We start from the raw sequence: 19,601 nt of genomic DNA on the forward strand, positions 1-19,601 counted from the left end.
TGGAAAAGAGAAGGTCTACTGTAATTCATCAGAAGAAATTATTCAGTAGGCCTAGTACAAGGGCTTGTTGTAATTAGGAACACATTTGCCTCCTGGCTGTCTTATTATTAAGGCCAGGAACTGACTGGGGAAAAGCTGCTTTAGAGATACTGTGATCTCAGCTATGGGGTATTTAATTCCAAGTTATAGCTCAGCGATGACCCTTGTACAAGTGGCCAGAGTATATCTAACAATGTGCAAAAACTGTAAATAAGGTCTTTTTGAAGATAAAAATAGAGACAAACATTTTATCTTTACAAAAATACATTGCAATTAAGAAAGAAAAAGGAGTGCATTGTGGTTACAAAATAAGAACGAATGGTTTTTATCTACTAAAATGACCTTCATTAATATCCTACATCTAACATTCCACTAAATCGAGTAATGTTCTATTTAAAAATGTTTAACCAGTGAAGGGGTTCTAAAATAAAATATCTTATCCTGTATTTGGAGAGGGAAAAACAGAGAAATTAAGTTGTGAACATGCAAGGACAAGAAAGATGAGAGCCTGTGTGAAAGTTATATCAGTGCCAGTAGTTCTTGCTTTGAGGATGCAAAGTGTTCTCTAAAACTGTTTTGAAGAGTAGCCTAAAGATGAGCAAGGCAGCTAGGTGGCATAGTGGAAAGAGATTCAAAGCTGGAGTCAGGAAGACCTGAGTTCAAATATAGTTTCAAGCACTAGCTGTGTGACCCTGGGCAAGTCACTTAACCCTTTTTGCCTCAGTTTCCTCATCTATAAAATGAGCTGGAGAAGGAAATGACAAACCACTCCAGTATCTTTGCCTAGAAAATTCCAGTTGGGGTCATGAAGAGTCAAACATGCCTAAATAATAACTAGAAATGAACATTTTGGATGGATTTGTCTGTTCCAATGTTTGATATCATCATCAGAAATCATAATGAATCATAATGGTCGTAGCTGGTGAAGTGGAGGGGCTGATTAAACAGCAAATGTGAAGCAGTGAAACATTCACAGATTTAGAGTTCCAAGAGAAATTTAAGAGCATTCAGTCTAATCCCTTTATTTTACAGATGGGAAAACAAATAGAGGAAACTGTCTCAAGGGTTCTAAGATGCACACCTAGGATTCAACCTGACAGCTTACTCCAAATTCAGCATTCTTTCTACTACATACACCTTGATGTTATTCTTGGATAACTACCGATAATTGGAATTAATTATTTATAACTTATTTTTCCCCAAAGAGAATTTAGATGGATTGTGGGGGCCCTTCTTATCTTGCCTTATATCCACCTTATCTTGCCCAGAACTATACCTCCATTTCAAAAACATACCATTGCTCAACATTGTTTACTCTCCTCTTTTCCCACTTTCTCTTTGTGTGTTATCCTCTATCAGAATGGCAGGGAATTTCTTGATTGTATTGCGCAGGTCTTAGTGCAGTGCCTATTGTGTAGTATTTGATGATCTATCATTCTTTAATTCAGAAGGATATAAAACAAGGTATTTCATTCTCAGAAGGAGACAGACTAAAATGACTGTATGGGACTGAGATGTTTAAAAATGTTGTCATTGATATTGTCCATCCAAAGGTATACTTTCAAAGAAGTAATGATAATCTTGCCATTGCATAAAATATTACTAAATTCAAAAATGAGAATAGCCAACATTTCTATAGCACCTACTATGTGCCAGATACTGAGCTAAGCACTTTATAAACATTATCTCATTTGATTCTCCCAACAACACTGGGAGATCTCAGGTGCTATTCTTATATTTTTTTGTTTTTAAGTTCTGTTGTGTTGTGTTGTTGTGTTTTTAAGTTCTATTTCTTTGTTACAAAGGAGAATTATATTGAAGGGAAGGTTTAGGAAATGACAGTGATAAAAAAACCAAAATATCATTTAAACATCTTAATCTTCTGTCAGTATCCATTCTAAGACAGAAGAGTGACAAGGGCTAGGCCATCAGGATTAAGTGACTTGGCCAGGGTTACACAGCTAGGAAGTACCTGAGGTCAAATTTGAACCCAGGTCCTCCTGACTCCAGGCCTGGTACTCTATTTACCCTTCATTTAAACTACTTTAAAATATTGTTTGAATATCTCTTTATGAAAATACTACAGAGTTAGGCTCTGAACTACATGAGAAAACCAGTCTCTTCAAACTACTTTAAAGCTTGCCAAAACATCGGCCATGGGTTTTCTTGATACCTGCTAATTTCATTTTAATAATTAATATTTTGATATAAAAGGAAAAGGATTTGGAATTTTGCTGATCTAGGGAACTCAGAATAAAGGAACCTCCCTCTCCAAATGTAGGCCAACACCTTCTCTAACATAATCTACACGTTACCTATAGTATTGAGTAATAATACATGTATAACCCAATGGAATTGATTGTTAGCTCTTGGAAGGGGGAGGGAAAAAGGGAAGGGAGAGAACATGAATCATGGAACCATGGAAAAATACTTAAAACAAAATTAAAACAAAAAAATATAACGACAAAATATAGTCTAGGAGTTAACCAAAGGGCAATGGGAAGTAAAGTGATTTTACCAAAGATTAAAGGTGGAACCCAAACCCTGTTCTTGCTTGCTTTAGGGTTAGATCTTTATCTGCTGGACCACACAATCTGTCTTTATGGTATAATATCAAACCAAAATAAAGAAGTTTTGTTTTTCATATTTGTGGGAGGGAGAGTTTTACTAGCGATAATTTGTTAGAAAGAAAAAGTCTGTGGCACTAAGCATCATGACCAGTGCCATGTGCTAATGGGGATCACTTAGAGTTCCTTATTTCCCAAGTGTCACCTTCTACATGAAGTCTGTCCTAATCCTTCTGGCTGCTATTTCCCTCCCTCCCCTAATTGCTTTGTATCTCTCACTTTTTCTCTAAACCCTTATCTTCTATCTTATCTACAACTCTAAGAAGAGTGGCAAGGGCTAGGCAATTGAATTTAATAGTTCCTTTACTTTCAATTTTATTAATTTCTCCTTTAACTTTAAGAATTTCCCATTTAGTTTTTATCTGGGAATTTTTAATTTGTTCTTTTTCTAATTTTTTAAGTTGCAAGTCTAATTCATTGCTCTATTTTGTTGGCATAGACACTCAGTAATTTAAATTTTCCCATGTACTACTTTGGCTATGTACCATAGGTTTTGATATGATGGCTCCTCATTGTCATTCTTGTTAATGAAGTCTATAATTATTTCTATGATTTCTTTTTTGACCCAGTAGTTTTGAAGAATTAGATTATTTAGTTTCCAATTAATTTTAAATTTGCCTTTCCATGGACTCTTATTAATTATATTTTTACCACATGATGATCTGAAAAAGTAACATTTATTATTTCTGCTTTTCTGCATTTGTTTGCAATATTTCTATAGGACTAGGCAATTGAAATTACTTTCCCAGGTCACATAGCTAGAAAGTATTTCAAGCAAGATTTCAACCCAGGGTGCCAGCTAGGTGGCTCAGTGGATTAAGAGCCAGGCTCAGAGATAGGAGATCCTCCATTCAAATCTGACTCAGACCCACTTCCTGTCCATATGGCCTACTTAACCCCCATTGCTTAGTCTTTACCACCCTTCTTCCTTGTAACCATTACACAGTATTGATTCTAAGATGGAAGGTAAGGGTTTAAAAATAGACAGACAGGCAGACAGATAGACAGTGGGAGTCTGGACAGAGAGAGAGAGAAAGAGAGAGAGAGAGAGAGAGAGAGAGAGAGAGAGAGAGAGAGAGAGAGAGAGAGAGAGAGAGAGAACCTAGATCTTTTAGAGAATTTGTAGCTTTAAAAGCAAAAGAATGAAAGAAGCACAACAAATAAATAAATAAAAAGCAGGAACAATTTAGGGGAATTGAGTCCTGAGGCAATCTCCCAGACAAGGCAAGGTGGGTGTGTCCATTAGTAGGTGGATCTATAGTCCCAAAATATCTTTTCCCACACTTTATGGATCCTTTCACTTTTCTTGTTGCATAAAAATTCTTGTTTAGATTAAGAAGCATACTCCTTTTAGCAATATAAACATTTCCTGAGTGTGGAAGAGTTTATAAACAATAAACATTTTTTAGGGCCCTATAGAGTACAAGTCATTAACGCTTTAATGTAAATTAGTTTAATGAGTGGCTATCCTTCTAGTCTAGCTGAGATCACCTGACCTGAAGGAAAAGGAGATAGAGGTAAAAGGGAGGGAGATAATTTTCTACTAGGAAGGTAGGGCAGGCCAGTTTCAGGGAGCCATAGGAATTAGATTAGGGTAGGACTGGTTTGTGAGCTGTTTGGGGCCTGGGGAGAAGAACTCTAAGGAATTGGAGAAGAATGTAGAAAGGGAGGTGGCAGAGGGCCAAAGAAATTTTGCCAGTTTCAAAATTTTGCCTCGGGCAGGACCTGTGCCCTAGAAAAGAGGAGGAAACTCTCTTCCTCTTCTGCCTCCTTCCTGAACCAAGCTGCCCTTTGATCCCAAAACCCAAGTTCATATTCATTAGTACTAGGCTTCAGCCACATTGTGGGTAAAATAGATATTTATGAGCTGGCCCAGGAATCAAATACAGTATATATAACAGTTATACACACACACACATACACACACAGTGACAGAGACAGAGAGAGAAAAATACTTTATAGGTTTCAAGAAGTTGACTTACAAACTTTTGCAATCCCAAATGATTCCTAAGTGAGGAATTGCCTCTAGACCACTTTTGTGCCCTTTTTTGGGTCCACTTCTAAAGTTATGAATTCAAAGCTAAGCTTAATAACAATAGGTATATTAATGACAAATGTTCTTCCCTATTTATGTGATACAATAAAGATGTTCTAGTTCATGGAAGGTCATGTCTAAATTATTTGGGGGGAATTTGCAACACTTAATAAACGGTGCTTAGGTCCCTAGTCCTTTCCATCAACAAAACAAAGGCAGCCACCATTTAATCAATAATATACTTCAAATATACAGTGCCATATGAATTAAAATAAAAACAATGAGCATTTATTAAAGCCCTATGGAGTGCAAGGCATTGTGTGAGGTATAGTAATAGTACCACAGAACTTAAAGAATAATGTGGTATGGTGGAAAAGGAAGTATATCAGGAAATAACCTGAATTCGCCTTCCTCTTCTGACAATTCTGGCAAGCCATTGTACCCCTTCCCCCTTCTATAGTGCCCTTTCTCTCCAGGCAGTGTGAAATGGTGGAAAACAGATTCTGAAGTCACAGGAACCGGTTTGAAATCCTACATCTGACTCTACTTGTGTGGCTTTGGGAAAGTCATTTAAACCTTTCTTTGGGTCTCAGCCTCCTCATCTGTAAAAGTGGGGAGGGTGATGATTAGATGGTCTTAGAGGTTTTTCACTCCTAGATCTATGATCCTATGATATACTATGATGAAGAAAATTTCTGGTTTTGCTTCTTTACTGTTTTTTACTTAAGCTGAACAGGAAAGCATTTGCTTTTCACTTATATGTGGTGGAGGAAAGGAAAACCTAAAGGTATGTTTTCAGGTTACAAACTCAATATTAAATTTCCCAAAAACTCCAGTTAGCTTCTTAGAAGCTATCTTGGTCAGTTTTGTTTAGACAACACTGAGCTTTGTTTTCCTGTGTCGTTAGGCTGTCCTTGTGGTTGCAGGAACTATATGTCAAGACCTCCACTGAAGGTCAAAGAGGAAAAAAAACAACCAAAAAAGTAGAAATAATCCAAAAACTCAGGGAGAAACGAAACCAAGGCTGCTGCAACAGAAATCAAGTAGTGAAAATTAAGGGACATCTAGACTTGGAGTCTATAGAACATTTAAGACACAAGTTACAAAGTTAATGAATAATTATTTGTCTCGAGAGAAAATAGAGCTAATGAAGAATTACCAAGCTGTGTCTAAGACATATTAATGATAATAGCTTTAAGGTTTACAGGGGAAACTAGGTGGCACAGTAGATAGAACATGGGTTTAGAATCAAGAAGATGCCTTCATGAGTTCAAATCTGGTTCTAGACACTACCCTGTGACCCAGAGCAAGTCACTTAACTATACCTCAGTTTCCTCATGTATCAAATGAACTTGGCAAACCATTCCAGTATCTTTACCAAGAAAATCCCCAATGGGGTCACAAAGAGCTAGACATGATTGAACAACAACAAATTAAGCTTTACAAAGTACTTTACAGGGGGCAGCTAGATGGCTCAGTGGTAGAACACCAGGCCTGGAGTCTGGAGGACCTGGGTTCAAATTTAGGGTTAAAATAACAAAAATAAAAACAAAGTACTTTACATATTATCTCATTTGATCATTAAAATAACCCTTCAGGGTAGGTGCTATTATTATCCCTGTTTGTTTTATTTTATTTTAAGTTTTATTTATTTTTTTAAAGTATTTTTCCATGGTTACATGATTCATGTTCTCTCTCTCCCTTCTTCCCTCCCACCTCCCAGAGGAGACAAACAATTCCACTGGGTTATACATATATTATCACTTAATTTCTATTTCTATATTATTCATTTTTTGTAATCGAATAATCTTTTAAAACCAAAACCCCAAATCACATAGCCATGTAAACAAGGGATAAATCATGTTTTCCATCTGCATTTCTACTCCCACAGTTCTCTCTCAATGTGCATTTTCCCCACTGATAAGGAAACTGAAGCTGATTTTGGATAAAAGATTTTCTTAGAATCACCCAGTTAGTAAGTAGATGAGACAGGAGTCAAAATCAGAATTCCCTAACTCTCAAGTTCAGCACTCAATCCACTTGCCACCTGGTTAACTTTATAATAAATAATGAATGAGAAGCTCTTCTACCACTTAGAAAACTGCTTGCCTCCAAACTGGTACACTGAAATGGCAATGAGTAACTTGTGGTATCTCATGCCTTTTCAAAGGAGAGTGGTCTTGAATAAAAATCAAAGTCAAGAAATAGCCTGGCTGAGGACCCTGGTTAAAGCTTACATTTTAGAGCTGTCTTTGATGAATTTTTCCTCTCTTGTAAAATGTGCTGATTTCTGAGTGTCCACAGGCACCAAAAGCATTAGGGAGTAAGTTAGCTTCTTCCTCCTTGTGTTCCCTGAAAAATGATTCCCCCTTTCAGAGCAAGCCCAGACCCCAGAGCTTACTCCTCACCCGGCATGTTGGGATACACTAGGTTTTGGGAAACAGTTGTCAAGGGGCCTCCTAGACAGACCTTGCCCAATTATTTTCACTTAAAGGTATTGTGGCTGCTGCTGAACAGGACTGCAGAGAAGAGAAATCCATACCTGAAAAGGAATCTCTTCTACAACATTTCCCACAAATGGCCATCCAGCTTCCACTTGATGAAGAACCCACTACTAAATTAGGGCTTAGTGGTGTTGCTGGCAGAGCATTGGATATAGAATTAGGAGAGGCTGGAATGTGAATCCTGCCCTCTGATTCTCAATAGCGCTGGGATCCTGAGAAAGTCACTTAACCTCTCTTGGGTTCACCTGCCTCATGAGGTGGTTGTGAGAATCAAATGAGATTTTATAAATGTGTGTTGTGTCATTTTCCAGGAATGTCTAATTCTTTGGGATCCCATTTGGGATTTTCTTGGCAAAGATACTGGAGTGGCTTGGCAGTTCTTTTTCCAGCTCATTTGACAGATGAGGCAACTGAGGCAAACAGGTTTAAGTGACTTACCCAGGTTCACACAACTAGTAATTATCTGAGACTAGATTTGTAGTCAGGAAGATGAGTCTTCCTGATTCTAAGTCCAGTGCGTTCTCCACCATGCCAACTATCTAGTGTACACATACACACACACAGAAATGTGCAAACACATATACATACATACATACACACATATATACACACATACTTTACCCTGAAAACCTCACAATACCAAGTACAGGTTATGGATTAATTTCACTGGTATCAGGAAGTTGTCTTTTCACTTTGAGCTGAAATCCACATCTTTCTGCCCTCTTATTTAAGGACACATTGCTGATTTGGAATTATGCCCAAAGGGCTATAAAATTGTGTGTATACCCTTTGATCCTATACTACTACTACTGGGTCTGTATCTCTAAAAGACCATAAAAGGGGAAAGGACCTACTGTAAAGAGCATATATAGCAGCTCTTTTTGTGATGGCAAAGAACTGGAAATGAAGAGGATGCCCATTACTTAGGGAATGGCTGAACAAATTATGGCCCACGTTGGTATTGGAATACTCTTGGGCTAGAAGAAATGATAAGCACGATGATTTCAGGAAAAGCTGGAAAGATCTGCAGGAAGTGATGCAGAGTGAAATATGCAGAACTGGGAGAACATTGTACACAGTAACAGCAATATGGGATGATGATTATCTGGGAAATCTTGACTACTTTCAGCAATGCAATGAACGGTCTGGGACAATCCTAAAGGACTTATGATGGGAAACGCTAACCACCTCCAGAGGAAAAACTGTTGGGGTTATCTTTCACATCAGTATATTGATGATTTTATTTGGGGGTTTGGGTTATGTATGAGTTTGCTCTCGCAACAGTGACAAAACCAAATGTGTGTTACTATGACTTCTGCATCACAATTAAAATCCAAACAGATTTTTAAAAACAGTCAACTCAATCAAAACCCACTAGTTCAGAATCACTAGCTTCTTTGAAGCCACAGTAACACTTAACTACGGTTAAGACTTCAATGCAGAAATTTGATTGGCTGGAAAGTTTAAGTAAGCTTTCCAGTATATTTTGCATAACAATAAAAATTTTTTTAATTTTTTTTTAAAAGAACACATTGCTGGGGCAGTTAGGTGGCTCAATGGATTGAGAGCCAGGCCTAGAGACAGGAGATTCTCAGTTCAAATCTGGCTTCAGACACTTCCTGATTGTAACAACCCCAATTGCCTAGCCCTTACTGTTCTTCTGCCTTGGAACCAACACATGGTATTTATTCTAATACAGAATTTAAAGGTTAAAAACAACAACAAAGTAGAATACATTGTTCTTAATTCTTCTACCCATTCAGACCCAAACAGAATAACTGTAATCCTCATGACAGTCCATCAAAAACTCCAACAGAGCTATATAGGGGCAGTGAATAGAGAGACAGGCCTGGAGACAGCAGGTCCTGTGTTCAAATCTAGATTTAGACACTTCCTAACTGTGTGATCCTGTACAAATCACTTAAACCCAATTGCCTAGCCCTTACTGCCCTTCTGCCTTGGAACTGATGCTTAGTATTGATTCCAAGATGGAAAGTACTGATTAAAACAAAACAAAACAAACCAAACCTAAAAGCTATCAAGTTCCCTTGAAATCTTTTCTTTTCCATGTTAAACATTCTCAGTTCCTTTAATGGATGCTCATGTATCATGATGTCCACCCTCTCCCTTCCACATTATTTCTAGCCTATCAATACCCCTCCCAAAGAGTGGTGGCCGGAGCTGAACACCATACTCTAGCAGTGGTCTGATCAGAGCAGAGAGCAGCAATGGTGTCACCTCCCTTCCCCGGATCCTGGGTGCCATCTACACTCTTCATGGACTCCCATTGTTCATGAAAGACATGAACTGCTGTATAGCTATGCCTTCCCCATCCTTATAGAATTGCTTTTCTGCATCACCCCCTCCTATAAAGTTTCATCTCGTTAGCTATGTGTCACTATTCTGGTTGTTAGAGATTTGGGAAATCAATCTCACTTCCCTTTTCCTCTTCCAGTTCATTGTAAGCTCCATTGTAAGAGGCAGGGCCTCTGGTGCAGCTATCTTCATTTTCTCAGAGCCTACCATACTACCATAGGGAGTAGTATATAGTCTGTAGTAGAACTATAGTATCTTCTTTTTTTAAGCAGCTTCTAGGGCCACATTTGAACCCAGATCCTCTCGACTCCAGGTCTGGCACCTTATCTACTGTCCTCCATAGGAGATTCTTAAGAAATGTTTGTGGAATGAATCCTCTGTGGCTAAGGATCTGAAACCAACCTTGACACTGTTTTATTTCTGGGTTGTTTTTTTTTTTTTAATTTTGGTTTTGTTTTGTTTTTGTATTCAGTTCCTGGATCCTTGGGTAGAACAATTCTAATAATTAGCAGGACTTCCTCCCAGAAATGAATAAAAGTTGAAGGACATGGGCCTGTGAGCATGAAAAGATGAGTCACTTGGGAAGGCCCGATCGCGAATCACCACCTCAGAAGACAGTTGCTGTGGCCCAACTCCATTGGCAGCCAAAAGCTCAGATCCACTTTTCTTGCCTGGCACTCATGCCAGCTAAAACCACAGCATCAAGGTTCTATTTATTACCAGTCTGGCAGAGAGAATGAAGGGGAAGTAAGTAGATTATGCAATGAAAAACCGAGTCTCATAAAATGAGTATGACTTCTTAGTTTCCACAAGATGAATAATATTCTCTTCTTTTGAACCACATTTGGTGACATTCCTTCAAATCCATCAGTTAAAAGAGAAATGCTAGGAGATATTGACAGCTGGGTGGCATAGACAGTAGATAGAGTATCAGGTTTGTCCTTCTGAGTTCAAATCTAGCCTCAGATATGTCCTAGCTGTGTGGCCCCAGGCAAGTCATTTAACTCTGTTTGCCTCAGTTTCCTCATCTGTTACATGACCTGGAAAAGAAATGGCAAACCACTCCAGTATCTTTGCTAAGAAAATCTCAAACAGAGTCATAAAAAGTTGGACACAACTGAAAAATGACTGAAAAAATAACAAAAAGGAAAATGAACAATGTTGGAGAGTGTATAGGAAAATGGGCATAATAGCATACTATTGGGGGAGCTGTTAATTGACCTAGACACTCTAGACTATCCCCAAAATGTTAATAAACTATGTATGCCTTTTGAGCAATACATACTTCTAGGCTTTATATCCCAAGGGCATCAAAAAAAAAAGATGAAAAGGTCCTAAATATTCAAAAATAATTATAGAAATTCTTCCCATAGCAGCCCTAAATTGGAAACTGAAGAGATGCCCTCCTATTGGAGGCTGGCTAAATATTGTGCCATAAGAAATGACAAAATGGACAGTTTCAGAGGAAATTGGGCTAACCTCTCTGAACTGATAATAAAGTGAATAAAACTAGAACAATTTATATAATGATTACATTATAGAGAAAACAACTTGGGAAGATTTTAGAAATCAGACCCATAAAATAACAAACCATTTGTCAAGAGAACTGAGGATGAAATATGACACATATCTCCTGTTAGAGTGGTGATGGATTTAAAAAATGCTAAATGAGATGTATTTGGGGACATGGCTAAGGTATGTGTTTTGCTGGACTATGCATATTTGTGATGAGGGCTTTATATTTTTAAATTGGAAGAGAAGTAATAGATGCTTGTAAAAATTAATTTTAAAATATATTAAGTCAAAGTCCTCTTATGTCATATATATAGAAGTCTGCTAACATCCTGATTTTGTCTAAATCTTATTGTTTTGGGGAGAGGAATTTAGTTAACCTGTGAAGAAAGGGAAATAACTCTTACTTAAACCTTTTAACTTTTCTATCCCAGCATTCCTTGGGGGTATGTCATTCTTGGGAAAAAAAATGGTATGACAATTTCAATGAGTCCCCCTCTCCCATTTTGCCCTCACCCCACAAGTTGTCTCATTTCACCATTTCAGTTTAACCAATCAAGAACTCCGTTCTCTTCCACTGTGGTTTGTTAGAAATGTGTGTGGGTTAGAAATCCTACTTTGGGACGCCAAATTTATGAGTGCATCCAATGTGGTAAATCCTGAGTTAGGGACGTTTCTATTCGTGAAATATATATAGCACATCACATCACCAGGACTTCGGCGACAATAAACATTCTTAATTCAGACTATGTCTGTAGTGTTGAGTTTTGTCAAGGTTTAAGAAGGACATTGATAAGCTGAAGTGTCCAGAGGAAGATAACCAGTATGGTGAAGGGGCTTGGTTCCATGTTATACAAAGACTGGTTGAGGGAATTGGAGATGTTTAAACTGAAAAAGATGATATAGGAGGGAACACGATAACTATCTTCAGGTATCTGAAAGCATTCAGAAGAGGGATTGGACTTTCTCTTTCGCCCCCAATGGTTGAACCAGAAGCAATGGGCAGAAGCTGCAAAAAGAGATCTATAGATTGAATGTCAGTAAAAACCTCCTAACAACTAGAGCTGCCAAAAGTGGAATGAGCTGCCTTGAGAGGGGTAGAAGGTTCTCTTTCCAGAAGAATCTGGATATCCATTTGTTGAGTATGTTATAGCAGGGATTCCTTTAGGGTAAGGGTTGAACTAGACAACTGCTAAAAGACTTGTGAATTCTGTGATTCTGTGGTTTCTTTTTTGTGCCATTGACTGATTTTCTCAGTTTATTTTCCTCAACTTTTGGGAAGCAAATAGCTAAGCACCTTGACAGCCAGCACAACAACCGTATATCATAATAAGCAATTATTGATCAGGGAGACACATTTTTTATGACGTTTTGGGAGTAACTGAATTATATGCAGTGATGTGTTTGAATTTTAATTGTTTACCAGTTCACTGGGAGTAAAATATGGAGTAATAAAACAGATGATACCATATTCCTTGGCATCCCAGCTCTCCTTGAGTGTGACCTTGTTTTAGAATTGCCTTAATCACCCAGGATGAAAGACAGAAAGTTAAGGGGATTTTATGATGGTGCCCATAATGAAATGTTTCATAGTCAATGGAGATAACACACCAAGAATAAATAGTATGTAAATACATTTAATTACTTAAGAACTCAATCTTCCACCAAGGCACCAAGTATATTGTGAAGTTAATCACTTTTTGGTCCACTTGTGGAAAATGGCAAAGGAAATAACTATATTTAAAATATTTTTATGTCACCTAAAAGATGTCATCTAAAATTCATCTGTAATAAAACAATTAAAAATGAAGGAAAGGAGATGAGGAGATAAACTGGCAATTACTCTGCTGTACAGGTCATTAGAACAATGATTCCTATTCTCATTTTCAAAATTCATGCTGAACTGATTACTATTATTTATGTAGCATGGATAGTGTACTTAATGCTATTCAAGGTATTTAAAAAAGTGCAGTCTTTGCCGGGGAGGGGGGGGGGGGCTTTAAATTTAAGTTAAATAAATACTTCAGGCATAAAAATATATCATCCAAAAAGGATACCAGGTATTTTGTGTTTCTGTGCAATTCTATTTTTGCATATTAAGATCCCTTTTTACTCTCCTTCTCTTGGTATTGTATAGGAAAAGAGTACTAAATCTGAATTTAGAGAACCTAAGTTCAAACCCTGACTCTCATGATGGCTACTTGTGTGTCCCTGGGCAAATTGAAATTTCTCCAGGCAGTCTTAATTGTCTTATCTTTAAAATAAGGAATAGATGATCCATAAAGTTTCCTTCTAGATCTATGATCTTATGAATGAGCCTTCTTTTCTCCCCATTTTACTCATCTATTTAGAAGATTCTTGAACTGCCCTTCATGTTGGACATGGGTCCACTTTCTCCTAGAAAGTATCATATTGTATATGCAATATGGTACTTTCTAGGAGAAAGTGTATATATATATATATGCATATATATATATATTACCTTTTTAATCTTAGAATCAATACTAAATGTTGGTTTCAAGGTAGAAAAATGGCAAGGGTTAGGCAACTGAGATTAAGTGATCCAGGGTTTAAAATCCAGGGTCACACAGTCACACAGTTAAGAAGTGTCTGAGGTCAAATTTGAACCCAGCACTTCCTAGCACTTTTATATATGTATAAATTTATGTTTCCCCCTAATAGAATGTCAACTCCTTGAATTCAGCCATGGTTTTTTATTCTTCATACACATAATGTGGGTTGCTACTTCCATGCCTTTGGTCATTCTATTCCTTCTTCTTATATAGTTCAGAAGGGGCCAGTATCATCTGATAAAAAGGACACCAGATTTATCACCAGATAAACCAGGTTCAAATCCCACTTCTACCATTTGTTACCTGTGTGACCTTGTATATCACTTAACATCTGGGCCCCAGTTTCCTCATCTTTAAATGAGGGGGCTGATATCTAAGGTCCCTTCCAAAAGTATAATACTCTGATTGTGATCATTTGACCTATATAGGGCCTAGCAAGGGGCCAGTGTCTGGTACATAGTGGCCTTTTGATAAATGTTTATTTTATTGAAAGGCACATTTATTATCAAAATCATGGGAGTCAGACTAATCTCGTTCTCTCTCTCTTAGCTTGATCTGAACCCATTTTATCAGATTGGTGTTACTCATTCATTCAGTCATCACAGTGACTCTGTGACCCCATCCCATGGACCATAGCTATCCCTGAGATTTTATTGACAAGGCTACCAGAGTGGCTTGCCATTTTCTTCCCCAATGGATCCTTTTTCTATCAGATAGCGTAAGCAAAATATAAAGAACTTGCCTTTCATAATATCCATGAATTATATTAATAAGGAGATAAGTGTGGGAAACTATCAATAAGTCCATGGCGACCTGATGCTGGGTAATAGGGAAACATGCTCAGAAGATAAAATGGATTCCAAGAGTGTGAACTGTTGGAGTTACACAATTTATGATTTGTCCTTTTGCTTGTTTTGCCAAATTCCCTGTGGCAAGGAAGTATATGCCTGGAATAACATCCCTGATACACCTAAGGCTAACACCAATTCTCTTCTGAAGTCTTTTGAAGTCTTCAGAATATTTTCTTTCCTTGGCTTTATTCCATGAACAGACATTCACATGTCTGTGCAATCCAGCCTCCTCCAGGGCATTCGATGAGAAGAAATCCTCTGCCCCATTGAACATGGTACTTATCTTTTCTTGAAGTCTTGTCTAGCTTGTGGGTCCAATTTAAATTACTCATTAGGGAAGGACAATCTAACTATGCTCCATTCTGAGAGACAACTAACAGAGGGGACACTAAGAACCCAGGCCACTATATTGGGGTATGCATTCTTTTCCCTGCAAAGTGGATAGAATAATGGACTTTGGAATGGGGAAGGCGTAATCATGCTTCCACTGCTTAGCTCCGTGATCACAGGCAAGCCATTATTTAACCTCTTTCAAAGTCTGAGAGCTTTTGCCCATATTATCTCATTTGACTCTTACAACAGTCTTGACAAAGTAGATACCATTATGATTCACATTTTGTAGATGAGAAAACTGAGACTAAGTAAGGGGATGTGACTTAATCTGGACAAGTGCCTAGTGAGGCAGGGTTCAAACTTAAATCTTTCTGAGTCTAATTCAAGCCTTCTTTTATTCCTATAGCAGCACTAGGTGGTGCAGTAGATAGACTGCAGGAACTGAAGTCATATTCCTCAGTTCAAATCTGGCCCTACACACTAGCTGTGGGACCCTGGACAAGTCATTTAACCTGGTTGCCTTAGCACCTCATCTGTAAAATGAACTAAAGAAGGAAATGTCAAACCACTCCTATATCTTTGCCAAGAAAACCCCAAACGAGGTTGCAAAGAGTCGGACCTGACTGAAACTGAACCACAACCACAAAATTTCACAGCCTAGAGACTTTCAATTCTTTTCCTCAGTTTTCCTTAAACCTCAGCAACCCATCTTCTGACCTCATCATTCAATTTGGAGATATGGTTGCCAGTGATCTTTGATATATCCATCTCTACTGGCCTTTTGTTATTCTTCATCCTTTCTGACCTCTGTGCAGTGTGACACTACTGATCACTTCCTCTTGGATGCTCTCTCCTCTCCAGGATCTTGTGATACTGCTGCCTCCTGGTCCTCCTTCTATCTGGCTGCTACTTCTTTCATTCTCCTTTGCTGGCTCATTACTCAGGCCATGCTCTCTAACCAAGGTTGGCTCCGAAGACTTTGTCTTGAACCCACTTTTTTTCTCCTTGGTCCTATTTCATTTGATGTTCAGCTCCCATAGGCTCAGTGATGTCACCAAGAAGATGATTCTCAGAAACGTATATCTAGTTCTAATCTCTTTTGGGACATTTACTGAAACAAATGGACATCCGACATGCATCTCAAACTGAACACATCCAAGGCAGAATTCCTTACCCCTCAAAACTCTCTTCTATTTTCCCTACTATCAAAGACACCCAAATCCTTCCAGTTATCCAGGATAGCCCCTTGGTTACATCCTTTAGTCCTCATTAACAATCACCCTCCACACATACAATCCACAGGCAAATCTTTCATTTCTACCTTCACAACAACTTTTGCATGTCTTCTTTCCACTTATACAATCACAGCCTTGGTTTTAGCCTTTCTTCACCTCTCATCTAGACTGTTGCAATAGCCTTCTGTTTGGTTTCCCAGCCTCAGATCTCTCCCTTTCCACCCTCTGCTTAGCTGCCAAAGTGACTTCCCAAGCCATGGGTTTAGCCATGTCCCCCACTGTAACTCAGACTCCAACATCTCCCTATTACCTCTTGGACCAATTATAAAGACCTGTTTGGCATTTAAAGCTCTTTGAGACTTGGCTCCTTCCTAGTTATTTTTTTTCCCACATGTTACTTCCCTCCACACACTTGATGATACAGCTACATGGAGAGCTCCTTGCTGTTCCTCAAATATAATACTCCAAATCCCATTTCTCTGCCTTGGCACGTGGCTGTTCTCCATACCTAGGAAGGCTTTCCCTCCTATCTTTGCCTCTCTGTTTCCCTTGCTTCTTTCAAGAGTCAGTTCAAGTCCTACCTTCTATTACCAAACATACAGGGAAGCTAGTGGCTCAGTGGATTGTATTCTTGTTTCTTTTGATATCCTTCTACTTAGAACAATGACAGCCACTTAATGTATACTTGTCTGAGAGATTAGAACAGTTCTTGGTATATAGTAAACATTTTTCTTTTAAATAATCCTTACCTTTTATCTTAGAATCAATATTAAGGATAGATTCTAAGGCAGAAAAGTGGTAAGGGATAGGCAGTTGGGGTCAAGTGACTTTCCCAGGGTCACACAGCTAGGAAGTGTCTGAAAGTATATTGAACTCACAATCTTCTATCTTAAGGCTTGGCTCTCTGTCCACTGAGCCACCTGGCTGTCCATTTCTTAGTGTACTCTTCTGCTTAGAACAGTGGTAGCCACTTAATAGATACTTCTTATCTGAGTGGTTAAAACAGTTTCTGATGCACAAAAAACGAGAACCCTTACCTTCTGTCTTAGAATCAATACTAAATACTGGTTCTAAGGCAGAAAGAATAGTAAGGGTTAGGCAACTGGGGTTAGATGATTTGACTAGGATCAAATAATAAGGAAGTGTTTGGGACTAGATTTGAACCCAGAACCTCCCATCTCCAGGCCTGGTTTTCTATTCACTAAGCCACTTGGCTGTTCCTCTTTTCTTTTTCTTTTTCTGTTTTTGTTTTTTTCTTTTACATAGTAAACATTTAATAAAAACTTGAATAATTTCTAGTCTATTATTCTTTTATGTATAGTATTCTATAGGTTATCAAACAGGTAGATAAAACAACTCTTTTTCATAGTTAAATAAAAGTATCAGCATTTCAGCTCATCTTTTGTGGACAAAATGAAAGTATTTTTGGCACAACTTCCAGGAGCAAATGAGACAATAGGGAGAATACACACATCATTCTGTTCCCGTGTGAGTCTGATCTCCTCTTCGAGGTCTCTATATTAAAGATTTCATTCCATGTAGCTTGGTGGTTAGGTGGCCTTCATGAAAATTGCTGTCCTTGAGCTTTTATGAATTAATGTTAATTCTGGGCACTTACGGGCAACAATTCAGTCTGTGATGATACCCTTGCCCAGTGCTGTTTATTGGCTGAGCTCTCCAGGAACTTTTGAGATCTATATTTGTTGTTCTTCGGGTCACGAAAGATATTGAGCTTCTGATGTATAATTCTCATCACCAAGTTGTGTCTTGCTAAATGTTAGACTGTTATAGTCTATAGTAAAGTACTGTAATTTTTGTAGAGGCAGCATTTTTATTGTTAGAATGTTTTCAGTTCTGTCTGACTCTTTGTGACTCTATTTGAGCCTTTCTTGGCAAGGATACTGGAATGGTTTGCTATTTCCTTTTTTTTTTTTTTGCAAATGAGGAAACTGAGGTAAATAGCATTAAGCGACTTGCCCAGAGATACATCTGAGGCCAGATTTGAAGACAGAAAGATGAATCTTCCTGACTTCAAGCCTGGTACTCTATCCATTACACCACCTAGCTGCTCCATATAGTGATTAGAGAGCCGGCATCAAAGCCAGAAGACATGAGTTCAAGCCACCCCAATTAATAGCTAACACTTGTATAGCTCCTACTAGGTGTGAGGCACTGTGCAAAGTGTTTTACCATTACCTCATTTAATTCTCACACCTATCCTAGAAATAGGTACTATACAATCCATATATCAATAAACATTTATTAAGTATTAACAATTAACAATTAATAATAACTAAACAATTATTACGTGCCAGGCACTGTCCTAAATGTGGGGGATACAAAAAAAGGTAAAAGACAGTCCCTCCTCTCAAGAGCTTATAATCTACTGGGAAAGACAATGGGCAAACAAGTGTATATGCTATAAACAGGATAAAAAAATAATTAAAAGAAGGGAGGCACTAGAATTAAAGAGGAGTTAGAGGAAGCTTCTTATAGAAAATGGGACTTCAGTTGGGACTGAGAGAAAAGCCAGACTCGGTCAGTCCTCAAAGCAGAGCATGGAGAGCTTTCCAGGCCTGGGGGGCAGCCAGAGTGAGTGAGGAATCCATGATTATCTGGACAGGGGGATGGTGTTGCCCTCAGGAGGTATGGAAGATAATGAGTTCTGTTTTGGACATACTGAGTTTAAGATATTTCCTGAATATCCAGTTTGAGATATCTGAAAGGCAACTGGAAATTCAGGTATGAAAGTCACCAGAAAGACTAGGGCAGAAAGGCAGATTTAAGAATCATCAACATATAATAATTACATCTATGAGATTTATTTATTATTTCCATTTTAGAGCTGAGGAAACTGAGCTAAACTGAGGTGAAGTGACTTGCCCAGATTCACACTATTAGTAAGTGCCTGAACCTGGATTTGAACTCAGGTTTTCCTGACTCCAGGCCCAGGGCTCTAACCCCCAGGCCACCTAACTGTCCCACCTCTGACTCATATAGTCTGTGTGACTCTGGGCAAATCACCTAATTTCTCAGCATTCTCTAGGCAAGTCTAAGACTAGACATTCCAGAGAAACTTGTGTCTTGCCTCCCTCTGGAATCCCTTTCCCTATTATTTATGTCCTCCTAAGGACCTGTCTGGTTTTCGTTATAAATGTGACTAGGGAACAGAGCAGAAATGAGGGCTTCGTTCAAGGCCCACCATTTTGGCAGAGCAACAGAAGGCTGCCATGTCCATTCTCCGTTGGAGCTCAGTGGCCGCATACTCACTGTCAGCACTAGCTAACCAGTACCAGCCCGCCATCATTATTGTAGAGATGAGAAAATACCAGACCCATTGCTCTGACACAGTAATGCTCAAAAAGTCTATGAAATGAAGCTAAAAATAGAAATGTGATCCCAGTTGGATAAGGAAGATAGAAGATTCTCTCAGAATGAAGAAGGAACATGGTGGGGCATTTGATTTTAATCTAGCACTAGAAGCCTTTCATCTATAAATGATAGGAATACCACAAAACCAACACTGGTAGTCCTTTATCAGTAATTAACAGGGCCAGCATTTACAGAACACCTGCC

General features: G+C 38.4%; 1 protein-coding gene across 4 annotated transcripts in view; it reads right to left on the minus strand.

Moving 5' to 3' along the window:
• The window catches only part of DOCK8 (dedicator of cytokinesis 8), a 306,237-nt gene that overhangs the window by 185,820 nt on the left and 100,816 nt on the right, over window positions 1-19,601 (minus strand). The gene's annotated exons all lie outside the window — the stretch shown is intronic.

The sequence above is a fragment of the Monodelphis domestica genome, chromosome 7 (genome assembly GCF_027887165.1).
Source record: "Monodelphis domestica isolate mMonDom1 chromosome 7, mMonDom1.pri, whole genome shotgun sequence".
NCBI lineage: Eukaryota > Metazoa > Chordata > Mammalia > Didelphimorphia > Didelphidae > Monodelphis > Monodelphis domestica.